The sequence below is a fragment of the Peromyscus leucopus genome, chromosome 7, assembly GCF_004664715.2.
Source record: "Peromyscus leucopus breed LL Stock chromosome 7, UCI_PerLeu_2.1, whole genome shotgun sequence".
NCBI classification, from domain to species: Eukaryota; Metazoa; Chordata; class Mammalia; order Rodentia; family Cricetidae; genus Peromyscus; species Peromyscus leucopus.
In genome coordinates, this window is record NC_051069.1 from 55,806,034 (window position 1) to 55,820,065 (window position 14,032).

Below are 14,032 nucleotides of genomic sequence, written 5' to 3' on the forward strand. Positions count from 1 at the left end.
ATGGGTGACCCAGAGCAGAATGCACATAGTGAACGACAAATGAAAGATCTTTGGTTCAAAGACAGTTATTTTCTTACAGCTCAGTAGAGTTCACTGTTTCTCTAGAATTTGCTTACTAAGTGGTGAGGAGCCAGGCTATCTATCTATTACATTTACATGAATATATATAAAGTCTTATGAGTTTGAAAAGAGTTTAATGAGAGGAGAAAAATTCTTTCACCCATTTCACAGACAGGGTCACATGGTTTGGAAAAATTGGAAGATAAAGAAACGTGAAGGAAGGCAGGAGAGACGGCCCCACCATTGAGAGCATTTGCTGTTCTCACAGAGAATCCAATACTCACACAGTGAATCCTAACTGTCATTCCAGTTCTAGAGAACCTGACACCCTCTTCTAGCCTCTATGGCCACTACAAGCATGTGATACATAAACATACATGCAGACATAACATCTACACACATAAAGTAAAAATAAATTTTAAAAAATTTAAAAACTGTAAGCTGGGCGGTGGTGATGCATGTCTTCAATCCCAGAAAAAATTGTGAAGGAGGCCTACCTGGGAATGTAACTTGGTGGATAGAGTCCTTGTCTTGCATGCCTGAAGCTATGGTTCTGTGGTAAACATTGGGTGTTACAGCGCTTGAGAGGCAGAGGCAGGAGGATCAGAGTTAAAGATCATCCTTGACTACACAGTGAGTTTGAGGCCAGTGTGAGCTACATGAGATTAACCCAAACAACAACAACAGAAATACAAAGGAAAAAATGTGAGCTTCCAGAGTCATGAGCAGCACACTGCGACATTCTACCCTCTTCTTCTACGCTTATTTTGGTACTGTTTGACATCATGCTGTAGAGCAGTGATTCTCAACTTGTGGGTCACGACCCCTGTGGGGCCAAATGACCCTTTCACAGGGATCACACATCAGATATCCTGCATATCAGATACCTATATTTGATTCATAACAGTAGCAAATTTACAGTTATGAAGTAGCAATAAAAATAATTTTATGGTTCAAAGTCACCACAACAGGAGGAACTGTATTAAAGGGCCATTAGGAGGGTTGAAAACCCTGAGTATATACATTTATTATTCTATTTAATGGAACAATGCTTAACTTCCAATTCATTTATGCATTATAAATAATTGCACAAAAATGTGTATAAAGTTGAATGTGGTTACTCCAGCCTGTAATCTTAGTACTTGGGGGCTAAGGCAGGAGGATTGCTAAGAGTTTGAGGCTGGCTTAGGTTCCATGGTGAATTCTAGGCCAGCCCAGCGACAGAGGGAGACCTCTCAAAACAACAGCACATTGTACTTAATTTACTCATGTGTTGGTCTGTTTGCTAGGAGTTTGGGCTTTTCCGGTTTTGTACTATAATATCAGTTGTGATTTATCTGACAGTAAAGACTCTGTCTCTCTCGAGCTTTCCAGTTTGTGCTGCTATGTTCTCCCCCCCCCCCCCGAACATAGGCTCAATTAAGTCCACTCAGTTCCCATTCTCAAGTCCAGCTCTGCTTCTAATGGAATGAAGTGAACATCAATTTGCTCTCTGTCTGCCCTGCCCCTACGTAGAAGTATCCACACTGAAACAGTCGGTGTCTTGAGTCAAGATCCAAACTTTTCCAGGCTAAATACAAAATTTTCCATTTAGTTAAAGCGCCCTGAATGAGGTGTGTGTGTATGACAAGGGGTGGGTATGGGTGTGTCTGCAGCCACCACCATGTTCCGAACTCGTCATCACTGTTTACTTCAAAAACAGCACCGTGAGCCAGAAGTGGAAGTCCAGAGACTGCGTCTTCAAGTGGTCAAGAAACACCAGAAACGGCTGAGAGTTAGGGCAAAGCACCGACATCCTACAGGTCTAAAATCGCAAGCTCCCATCTTTCTTCCCAAGGATGTCCCTTTCTGTGAGTGTGTGCACGTAGAGAGAAGACACACCAGCTCAGAGTCACCCAGCAGAAATGACACCCTGCTCCTACTTAGGTTCCCAATGTGACTTTACAAACATGCTCAGAGATTTCCGTTCTCACTACTTTACTAATAAACAAGTCCTCCACCCCACATCCTGAATTTCAGGTTTGCTGCCTGCTCTGATCTGCCTCTAGTGCTGGAGCTCCAGGCATGGCCTTCTGCTTTCTATCCTTATTGCTCCAGGGCCAGGCTGCTTTTACAGTTAAACACCATACTTACAGTCACTGCCTCATTTCCCAAGCAGACAGATACACAGGCTTTTGAAAATCAGCATCATTTATAATATCAAGTAACAAAACCACCTCAATGTCCAGCACATGGGTGATTTTGAGGATTATGGTTTGATGTAATACTTTGTTGTTGCATTTTAAATAAACATCTCAAAATAAAACATGGGCCAGAGAGACGGCTCAGTGGGTAGAGCACCTGCTGTGTGAGCTGATGTCTTGTATTTGATCCCTTGAACCTGTATAAAGCAGATGTGGTAGTGAGCATCTGTAGTGCTGGCACTCTCAGGGTGAGGCAGGAGGTGGAGACAGGAGACTATCCCAGAAGCTTGTAGGCCAGACAGCCTGGAGAACAGAGCAGAGGAGCAGAAATAAAGAGACCCTGCCTCAAAGCAAGGTGGAAGAACGCACTCTGGAAGTTGTCCTCTGACTGGTCATGTTCTTCCCGGCAGGCTGAGCCTCTTCAGCTCCCACCAGAGTGTTACCCAGCACTGGGAATACACCTTCCTCCCAAGGGCTTAGCACCATCTCCAGTTTAGACAGAGTACCCACAAGTCACACAGAATAAAGATGAGAAGTAAAATCATAAAACCCAAACAAGATTCCTGGCTCATTTGGACCGAAAGCCTTTGGAAAAGCCGCCTTCAGAGCCTTGCTTTGAAAGGGCTCTGCACTTTGCACACTTTGCACCTGCATTCACAGCTGGAACACTTTTAGAGATGGAAGTTATATGAAGAGGTTTGGGATTTGTATTCATAAAAATATACATTATGCTTTATAGCGCACACTTTTTTCCCACGCAGCCATTCATTATGACTATTTCCCTAGGTGACATATGCTTGCCTTAATTGTGATTTTATATGTTACATGATTTCATCTATTTTCTGTGTTATATACTATGTCACGGTATGACTTTGCCTGTGTAACCATGTAACCCTTCTGTAGGGCCTTCTACCAACGTTTCTAATCTGACATTTTAATTTCCCATCCACGTAGGGGAATCACTTCAGTTTTCTTCAGTTCATACTTTGAAAGGAGTAAGCCAGAAGGACTTTGAGTGAAGACAAACTAATTAGGCTGCAAGGAAACACTGGTCATCACACAACTCCCAACTCCTTAGTTCTCAGAATGCTACAGGCTGGTTACACACACACACACACACACACACAATGTTGCAGGCTGGTTTCTAACACACACACACACACACACACACACACACACACACACAATGTTGCAGGCTGGTTTCTAACACACACACACACACACACACACACACAATGTTGCAGGCTGGTTTCTAACACACCCACAATGCTGCAGGCTGGTTTCTAACACACACACACACGCACACACACACACACACACACACACACACACACACATACACACACACACCACAGGGAATTGGAGATCAAATGAATAAACCTAGTGGACACAATGGCACATGAAACAAGCCCATTCATGGAGTGACCAATTTGTCAGGATTCTAGTTCTTTTAAGAATTTAAATAGTAGCCGGGCAGTGGTGGCGCACGCCTTTAATCCCAGCATGCGGGAGGCAGAGCCAGGCAGATTTCTGTGAGTTTGAGGCCAGCCTGGTCTACAGAGTGAGATCCAGGACAGGCTCCAAAACTACATAGAGAAGCCCTGTCTCGAAAAACAAAAACAAAAACAAACAAACAAAAAAAAGGAAAAAAGAAAAAGAAAGGAAGGAAGGAAGAGAGAGAGAGAGAGAGAGAGAGAGAGAGAGAGAGAGAGAGAGAGAGAGAGAGAAAGAAAGAGAAAAAGAATTTAGATAGTCAAACACGGAAGGAGAGAACTGACTGTGGCACCAGGTGCTGAGGCGGGGTGGGAAGAGCACAGCTAATCAACAGGTGTAGGAACTAGGGATCTGACTCAGACAAAAATACAAATTGGCTTTGTGAGGATCTGAGTTCACATTCTAGGTACCCACATAAGACCTGGGCACCAGAGTGCGTGTCTGGAACACTAGTGGAGACAGGAGGATGCCGAGGACTCACTAACTAGCCAGTCTAATCTATGGGTTCTAGCCTCAGTGAGAGACTCTGTCTCAAAGAATAAGGTGGAAAGCAGCCTAGAAAGACACGATACGTACCTCTGGCCTCTGCACACTCACACATGTGCGCCCGCGCACACATGCACACACCACCATCACTATCACCACCATCACCAAAGTTAAAAACTTTCAGATGCAGGATGAGTTAGTTTTGTGTATAGCTACAGACAGCATTATTGTCTCACATACTTAAAAACCTGTTACAAGTGCATACCTCTTGTTAAATGTTCTTACTACAATAAAATAAACTTGGAAAAAAGTCACAGGGACTACAATTCTGATTCCACCTCATTGTGTGTGGACAGGGCTCATTGGCTGGTGGACTTCCCTGTGTTTTAAAACTGAAGGACTCCTCAGCTGGCTTTACTTTGCTATTTTAGTTACAGTTCTTGCCTAGAGCAGGTGTGTGGCCAAAGAACTTCCTTCTAATCTATAATCCCTCATTTCATCTCTGTAACTAAAGCTGAGAAAGGACGACTCTGGCCTCCTGCCTCCCACATATGAAACTTGCTCCCTTTTAACCTGGAAGTTTTGTTTGACCATCTGACAACCCTTGCTGAGAAGGACGTAAAGGAAGCTGAGCACACATCGAGACGGGTGCCTAATAAAATATCTAGCCAGGCACATTGGCATGCCTGTAGCCAGCTACTGGGGGTGGGGGGGGGGGGCGAGAGGATGTCTTGGGCAGCAATAAAAAGACAAATTCAAACTACAAAACAATATTGATCCATGGCAACGAAGGAGTCAAGGTAATCAGGGAAGTCAGTCCAGGGGTGGCAGAGTTCCTGGAGGCTAAGCCACGCAGTCGGCCTTCAGACTCCCATGCGGCACGGCTTCTAATGTAACCTTCAGACTCCCATGCGGCATGACTTCTAATGTAACCTTTAGACTCCACATGCAATTTTTTTCTGAAGCTGTGACTCTGATGAATGGGGTGAATGTGACACCATGTGCTGTGAGGGCAGAGATTTCTGTTTGTTTAGTTACACCCCATGTGCCTGGCACCTAGCTGGCTTATGCAAATTTGTAAGCTGAATGTTTAGAAAATGTTTTTCACCCTTGGCGAGGAGCCGTCTGCATTTATTCTGCCATTTTCTGTGTCATACAATAATTAATAGGTCTGTCATCTTGTTTGCTTTAATCCAACAAGTGCTTGTTGATACCTAAGTGGCCGAGGCCCCTTTTGGAGTGGAGGAAGGACCACAGGAATGGGTGTGAAGAGGCCCAGCCAATCCTCCTATCGCGCTTATTAGCTGCTTGAGAGAGAATCATCCAACTTAGCAGAGGGCGTATTTTTCCATTCTCTTTTCCCTGATGTGTGTTCTGGGTCTGTGGGAGAACTGGAGGTCTGACGGTAAGAGGAGGAGGCTAGCCAAGACCCAAACCCCCATCTACAGATCACCAGGTAGGTGGCTGTCCAAGCTGGGGCTAGCCACCTCAGGGAACACAGCTGCATTGAGTGGTACACACCACAGGAAGTCCAAACCAGGGTGGTCTAGAGTCCCGGAACAGAATGTGTGTCAACTCAAGGAGACTCGGGTTGAGGGATCACTGCTGATTAGGTTTGGTCAGTCATTATCGTTCTTTTACCCAACACTTACGAGGCCCACGTGTAGCCTTCGTCATTGCCTTATAGTTTAAAGCCTTTTGCATTATCTGAATACCTGCAGAAATTGAATTACTTAACTAGTACCTCATGAAGTACAAAATTAGTAGCAATGCTCACTCATTTATTTGGTGCGTATTCATTAAGCACAAGCCATGTGCTTCACTGTGTGACAGTAACTCATGTACACAGTATCCATGGATGTTAGTAATGTTAAAATACTTTTCTTTTTTATTAAGAATTTCATGACATTACATACTACATAGTATATGTTACAGCTGGCTAGTAAAGGTAGATGTTCATAATAGACTTACTTTTCCATCAGTCAGGAAAATGCTTCTTAATCGGTATTCTCCAAGTCCTTGTATACATAGTATGGTAGGTTGAATGAGAATGTCCCCCATAGGTTTATGGATTTGAACATTCGGTTTCCAGTTGGTGGCACTGTTTGGGGAGGTTTGGGAGCTGTGGCTTGTTGGAGAAGTATGTCACTGAAGGTGGCTTTGGTGGCACTGTTTGGGGAGGTTTGGGAGGTGTGGCTTGTTGGAGAAGTATGTCACTGAAGGTGGCTTTGACAATTTCAAGGCTCTTGCCATTTCCAGTTTTCTCTTCACTTCACACTTGTGCTTGAAGATGTGAGCGCTCGGCTTTCTCTCCTGCTGCCACACCTATTACTTGATGCTAGGATGAGCTCTTATTCCTCTGGGACCCTGAGCCCATAGAAACCCTTCCTTTTAAAAGTTGCCTTGGTCGCAGTGTTTTTTCAGAGCAACAGAAAAGTAAGTAATACCCACAGTAATGACGAGCTTCAGAGATATACCCATCTGTTTCCACCAAACTTGACTGACATGGAAGATAAACAACGCTTTGTCCCTTGCCCTGCCATCACTGAACTTGTGGATATATACACCAGGCATGAACAAGCACAGGCCCACCTTGCTGAGTCCAGGAAGAGTCTCAACCACATCTCTATGTGGTACCTTACCAGGACTCAGGTTCCTCAAGGGAGGCTGGGCTTCAGCTCTCTTCCCAGTCAAAACAACTTTGTTTTGAGTAAGTCTTGTATTCCACATCCCATAACTTTTATACATGATTGCAAATGACTACTACCTCAGGAAAGAGTTGTGTGGAAGAATGTAGAGGTGAACGATTGGAACGTTTAAAACTGTGCAAATATTTCTGATTTTGCCTCACATTTCCCTATGTTCATTTTTCCAAACACTCAAAATCCTTGAATTACCAGTTCAGTTGAGGAAGAGTACAAGTAGAACATTTGTGCATGAACTGATATGCTTAAAACTATAAAGTAAATGCAACAAATTCTTATATTGGCTAACAACTTACTCTTAGTGAAATGGTTCATTTGAACAAAAATGAAAAGCACCTGTGTTCATTTTATTTTTCTATCAAGAATTTAATGGGGCAGAGACTAGATGGCTCAGTGGATAAGAGCCGCTACTCAAGTATGCAGAGTTCAAATTGCTATGTAGGATTACAGGACCTATGCAGGGCCAAATAAAGTAGCATGCATCTGTAATCCCAGGATGCATGGTTCAAGATGGTAGACAGGAATCCTGGAAGCCTTACAGGCCTTAGAGGTCAGCTGGCCTGATGTTTATATGACTTGGGGAACAAAAGATCTGCTTCAAACAAGGTGGAAAACCTAGGGTTGTCCTTTGACTTCTCATATGCACATCTGCGTATACACACACACACACACACACACACACACACACACACACACACACACACACACCACTCACATGTGCACACACATACACATCATACACACATATAAGCACACACACAACCACCACCAACTTCAACAGAGAATATAACAGGGCAGAGGAGAGTAAATTGTGGGTTGATGTTCATCCTAAGCAATTCCTAACAGCTTTTAACTAATTGTTCTTTCCATAACCATTCCCCAGTTAGGCTGGATAAAAAAGTGCCTGACGTGGAAACAACCTGTTTGTCTTTCCTGCCTCACCTGCTCACGGGCCCTTCCCCTTTAGGATAAGCACATAACTTACTAACATAATCACTCACATAAAACTGGACTTTGAACTGCCTCTTTCTCTCTTCAGGAAAGCAACTGTAAGTACATTTCAGAGGTCTGTCTTCAGTGCCAGAAACCTTACACCCAACCCAAAATTATCAGTGCCTTTGAGAGCAGCCCGATTCTCATAGAGTTTAGGGACAGACTGAGGCCACCAGAACATATTCTGAGGCTTTCACAGGAAATACCATTTTTCTCTGGTAATACTAAGACAGACTTAGGAAGAACTGGCGTGGTCTTAGTTCAAATGATCTCCCGATGGGGCATAGTGGCATATACCTGTAACCCCAGCAACTGGAAGTGGAGGAAGGAGAATCAGCTTTGGCTGCCCAATGAATTGAGGTCAGCCTGGGATCCATGGGACCATGCCTCAAAATACAAAACAAAAACAAACAGAAAAGTCAAATGACCCATTTCCATGGAAGGAGAACAAAAGAATTAGTTTGAATATAGGAATTACAGTTGTGCTGATTCCTTTCCCATGGATCCTGGTCCTATATGAAACTGGAGGCAAACAGGCAGCCTTTGCATATTGTGAATTGATTCCTTCCACTTGACAACTGGCCCATACAAACCCTAGCATCCAAAAGCCCTTCCTCTATAACTGACCGGGCTGTTATCTTCATGCAGACAATTGAAAGCTGACTACCCCTAGCAGTGTTCTGTGAAAACTGGGAGACTTCTAACTGTACAAACTGAGCCTTGTTACTGAATTAGGACGATTCCCAAGGAGACTGAGAGCTCATTTAGACCTCTTGATCTTCTAGTAAAATCTCTTACATATGGGAGGAGGCACATTTTTGCCCGATTCACATCCCTTCCCTGTTTACATTATCTTTGAAGGAACTACTTTCTACCCATTTCAATTCCATGAAATTTAGATGGGGTCCTTTCTAGCTCTTCAGTGTTGAGAAGGTTCTAAAAAGAGTCCACATCCCCCTGGTCATTGCTGTATGAACATACATTTGGTCTGGGCTACATCAATCTTAGTGACCCAATTGAGTTTGAATTCTAATTAACACATGTCTATCATTTTCCACTGAAAGCTTATGGGGTGTTTTAAGGTCACAGTAAGTCATTCCCACAGTCACATTCTCTTGAACCCAGTCACTTTCTCATAGGGAACAGATGCTAACAGATGATTTCAGCAACACACTAAGGGCCCCCATGCATCCATTCGTTTATTCAGTGGGTGGTCACTGAGGTGATGACAGCTGCTAGGTGATTGGTTTGGTGCTGTGGATGGAGCTATGACTGAAGCAGTCCCCATCCCCTCCCCATGGAACAACACACACATGGGCACACCCAAGGGGTGATTTACACTGGACAGGTATACTTGGGCATCTAGAAAGGCTTCTCAATAAGAATCTTCCCAGAGTACCACTTAGGTACCTTCTCTAATGCCCTTCCTCGTCCTCAGAGCTATTGCCAGTTTAGGCCTTCTTTTGTTCACATTTGAATTCCAACAGTAGTTTCTGTTGAATAAAGAGAAAGAAGAATAGCAGTGGTTGGACTGGAAAGGCCTCGGACACGTAATTCTCTTCAGAAGATGCTGTTCATTAAGAGAAATGACCTCCAGGCCATGAGCAGGCATCAAGGCGGCAGGAAGGGCATCAGGCAGAAGCAATTCAGTATATGGGGATATATGTGATAACATCATTTAAAACCTGGAGAGTAGCCCACGGTGGTGGCGCTCACCTTTAATCCCAGCACTCAGGAGGCAGAGGCAGGCAAATCTCTGTGAGTTCGAGACCAGCCTGGTCTACAGAGCAAGTTCTAGGACAGCCAGGCTATGCACTGAAACCCCATCTCAAAAAAACAAAACAAACAAACAAAAGGTCTAGAGAGGAGCTTCATTGAGAGAGGGGAGGGGAGGAGACACTGCCAGGAAAGGATGATAGAGGCAGCCAGAGGAGCCTCTATGGAAAGCAACAAAATAAATATCAGACTTTCATGAGTTTGGGGGTGGGGGTGTACTACTGGGAAGCTTCACATGGAGACATGATTGAATTCAATATAGCATATGTGAACAAGAGCACGGAAGAGCCAGAGACCCTAAATTGAAAGCTGTCAAGCCATACTGCAGACTGCTTCTCAGTCCTCTTCCAGGGAGCTGCATGGAGGCGTGGCCTGTCTCTTCAGGCGATGGGATCTGGTCTAACGGGGCAGACGCATGTTCTCACAGCGTTCCTGTGGAACCCTCCCTTCTCCTCTGCTGTACGTCAGTCCACGCGTCCTGTGCTGACGGCATAATGGGGATATATAAAAGAATATAAAATATATTCTGGGAATATAAAAAAGAACATCTGAAGGGAAAAGCCTGTTGTATTTCCTTAACCAACATACCTGTTCACCAGAGCCTGCGTGTCCATCCGGCCTGCGTGTCCATCAGGCCTGCGTGTTCACCAGAGCCTGCGTGTCCATCCGGCCTGCGTGTCCATCAGGCCTGCGTGTTCACCAGAGCTGCGTGTCCGGCTGCGTGTCCATCAGGCCTGCGTGTTCACCAGAGCCTGCGTGTCCATCCGGCCTGCGTGTCCATCAGGCCTGCGTGTTCACCAGAGCCTGCGTGTCCATCAGGCCTGCGTGTCCATCAGGCCTGCGTGTTCATCAGGCCTGCGTGTTCATCAGGCCTGCGTGTTCACCAGAGCCTGCGTGTCCATCAGGCCTGCGTGTTCACCAGAGCCTGCGTGTCCATCAGGCCTGCGTGTCCATCAGGCCTGCGTGTTCATCAGGCCTGCGTGTTCATCAGGCCTGCGTGTCCATCAGGCCTGCGTGTTCACCAGAGCCTGCGTGTTCACCAGAGCCTGCGTGTCCATCAGGCCTGCGTGTTCATCAGGCCTGCGTGTTCATCAGGCCTGCGTGTTCACCAGAGCCTGCGTGTTCATCAGGCCTGCGTGTTCACCAGAGCCTGCGTGTTCACCAGAGCCTGCGTGTTCACCAGAGCCTGCGTGTTCACCAGAGCCTGCGTGTTCATCAGGCCTGCGTGTTCACCAGAGCCTGCGTGTTCATCAGGCCTGCGTGTTCACCAGAGCCTGCGTGTTCATCAGGCCTGCGTGTTCATCAGGTCTGCGTGTCCATCAGGCCTGCGTGTTCACCAGAGCCTGCGTGTTCATCAGGCCTGCGTGTTCATCAGGCCTGCGTGTTCATCAGGCCTGCGTGTTCATCAGGCCTGCGTGTTCATCAGGCCTGCGTGTTCATCAGGCCTGCGTGTTCATCAGGCCTGCGTGTTCATCAGGCCTGCGTGTTCATCAGGCCTGCGTGTCCATCAGGCCTGCGTGTCCATCAAGCCTGCGTGTTCATCAGGCCTGCGTGTTCATCAGGCCTGCGTGTCCATCAAGCCTGCGTGTTCATCAGGCCTGCGTGTTCATCAGGCCTGCGTGTCCATCAAGCCTGCGTGTTCATCAGGCCTGCGTGTTCACCAGAGCCTGCGTGTTCACCAGAGCCTGCGTGTCCATCAGGCCTGCGTGTTCACCAGAGCCTGCGTGTTCATCAGGCCTGCGTGTTCACCAGAGCCTGCGTGTCCATCAGGCCTGCGTGTTCACCAGAGCCTGTGTGTTCATCAGGCCTGCGTGTCCATCAGGCCAGTTTATCAGGAACCCTTATGTCCATATACTTACTCCCACATATGACGAAAATTTCTCTTTCAAATTTGAATCTCATGTCACTTTCTTGCCTCCAGGTTGGACATATAGTTGCACAAACATCTCAGCTCTTCTTCCCTCACATTAACTGTTCCTAATTATTCCAGTGGGCCTCTTCCCTAGTCTCAGTGATCCCTTCCCTCCCAACTGTCCGTTACTTAAAACGTGCTGTTGGTGCCTTTACAGCTCTTACGTTAATAAACACCAAAAGCAAGCCAGGCCTAGGGGTTCATGGCCGCAATCCCAGGATCTAGGAAGGGAAGGCAGGAAGATCACAAATGCAAGGCCAGTGTCCAGCTCTGTGGTCAGCTCAAGGACAACCTGGACCATAAGAAGCCTTGACTCAAAAATAGTGGGAAATTACTGAAACTTGTATTTTCAAATAAAAATTCTTGAACTTCATTTTTTATTTCTTTTTTGATCAAAACATTACCCTAGAAACACTATAAAATGCTGTAGGGTGTGGGAAGAGAAAACCACTAGACAGGTGAGTCTCAACTGTAGGAATCCTCACTGCCTTGCCGAGTGCCGGCAAGAAGAGCCACCTTCAGAAGACACTTCTAGAAGCTTCTACACTCCACTCTTGATTTCCCAGGACCCATGTGGTGGAAGGAGAGACTCCATTGCTGCCTTGTCCTCTGATCTCCCTGCGCATGCCATGGTATTCAAGCATCCCTTTCCCTGCACACACACAAAATAAATGAACGAAAATGTAACAAACATTTTAAAAGTTAAAACAAATCAATGAAAATGCATCCAAATGGCAAATCTGGGTATATTTCCTGTACTGATGATAAGAAGGGCCATGCTTCCAACATGTTCTCCTGAACTTACATGGATACCACACTTAGGCTGGAGCTCTTGGCTGCACAGCAGGGGTCTACTAAAATTTTTCTCTAAATTGCCTCCTTGCCTTAAGTCAGCTCCCCACCCCCACTTTTAGAATTCTACCTAATAAAGGCTGAGTAACTTAATAAGAGAGGGTCTAGCCCAGGAAGTCACAGTCTAGCCCTGGGGCTAAGCTTCCCAAGTGATTGCAGATGTGGATGCCTGGTTGTGACGGCCTGGATACATGTGAGAGATTGACACAGCCTTTACTGGGGCACAAGAACATGCATCTGGTTCATCATTGTAGAGTCCCAAGTATTCTGCACTACCTTCCTGGGAGTAGAAATTGTTTCTTAAGTGCTTAAAAATAGTGATCCTCATTCACTCAGCAAAGAGTAGAATGTTCTTGAAACACAGAGCCTCGGTGGTCATTCATAGTTTATTCATTCTCAGCCTTGTAGTAAAAGGAATACTGTTGGGCAGCAATCGTGTGTGTGTGTGTGTGTGTGTGTGTGTGTGTGTGTGTGTGTGTGTAACCGAGTTCCTATAGTTCACCCGGTTTGTATCAGAGACTCATGATAGAAGTTACATAACTCAAGGATTATATAAAAGGCACTCAGCCACACTCACATTAGTAGGCATCAAATTTCTTGTGAAAATCTGAAAACATCTCAAGTTAGAATTAGTTAAATTGGGGATATATCCCTGTGGCAGTGTGTTCCACACACCTGTTTGTGACTTGTCTGTTTATATTTAGAAGTTCTTATGTGTCCCCTCCCCAGGGCGGTGGTTGCACACGCCTTTAATCCTAGCACTCGAGGAGGTAGAGCCAGGCGGATCTCTGTAAATTCAAGGCCAGCCTGGTCTACAGAGCAAGATCTAGGACAGGCAACAAAAACTACACAGAGAAACCCTGTCTCGAAAATCAAAAAAAAAAAAAAAAAACAAACAAAAAAAAAAAAAAAAAAAAAAGGAAGCAAACAAAAAAAGTTCTTATGTGTCATCCTTACATCTGAATATTCATGTCCAGAAATCTAACTGTTTGGGGGGCTGGAGAGATGTGCATGGCTCAATGCTTATGAGTACTTGTTGCTCTTACAGAGTATCATATGGTGGCTCACAATCATGGAGATACGACGCTCTCTTCTGACCTCCATGGCACCAGGCATGCATGTAGTACACATACAGGCAAAACATTCGTACACGTAAAATAAAACAAATCTTTAAAAAAAAAAGAAAGAAAAGAATTAGACTGTAAATATATGGGGTGGAGAAACCGAAGCAAACTTAGATTGCCTTACTGGGCAAAGTCAAATGCATGATCCGTTTCAGTGAAATAAACTCCTAAAAAACTTTTTTTTTTTCTTTTTGGTTGGGGAGTCAAGAAAAGAACTTATTCCCATAACTCAGATAACACTTTTGCCTTCTGTCCTGTGATGGACCCACTAGCACCTTTTGGAATGTTCTTGGGACCTGTCACACTGCCCTCCCTGGCTGGTGTCTGACTCCACAACTGGCCTGTTTCGCAGGCCCACAGGTCTGGACTACATTTTAGCTGTTCTAGGGCTTGAGTCCTCCCCCCTCCTTCCCTCCCTCCCCAACACCCCCACCCCTCGCCCGGGGC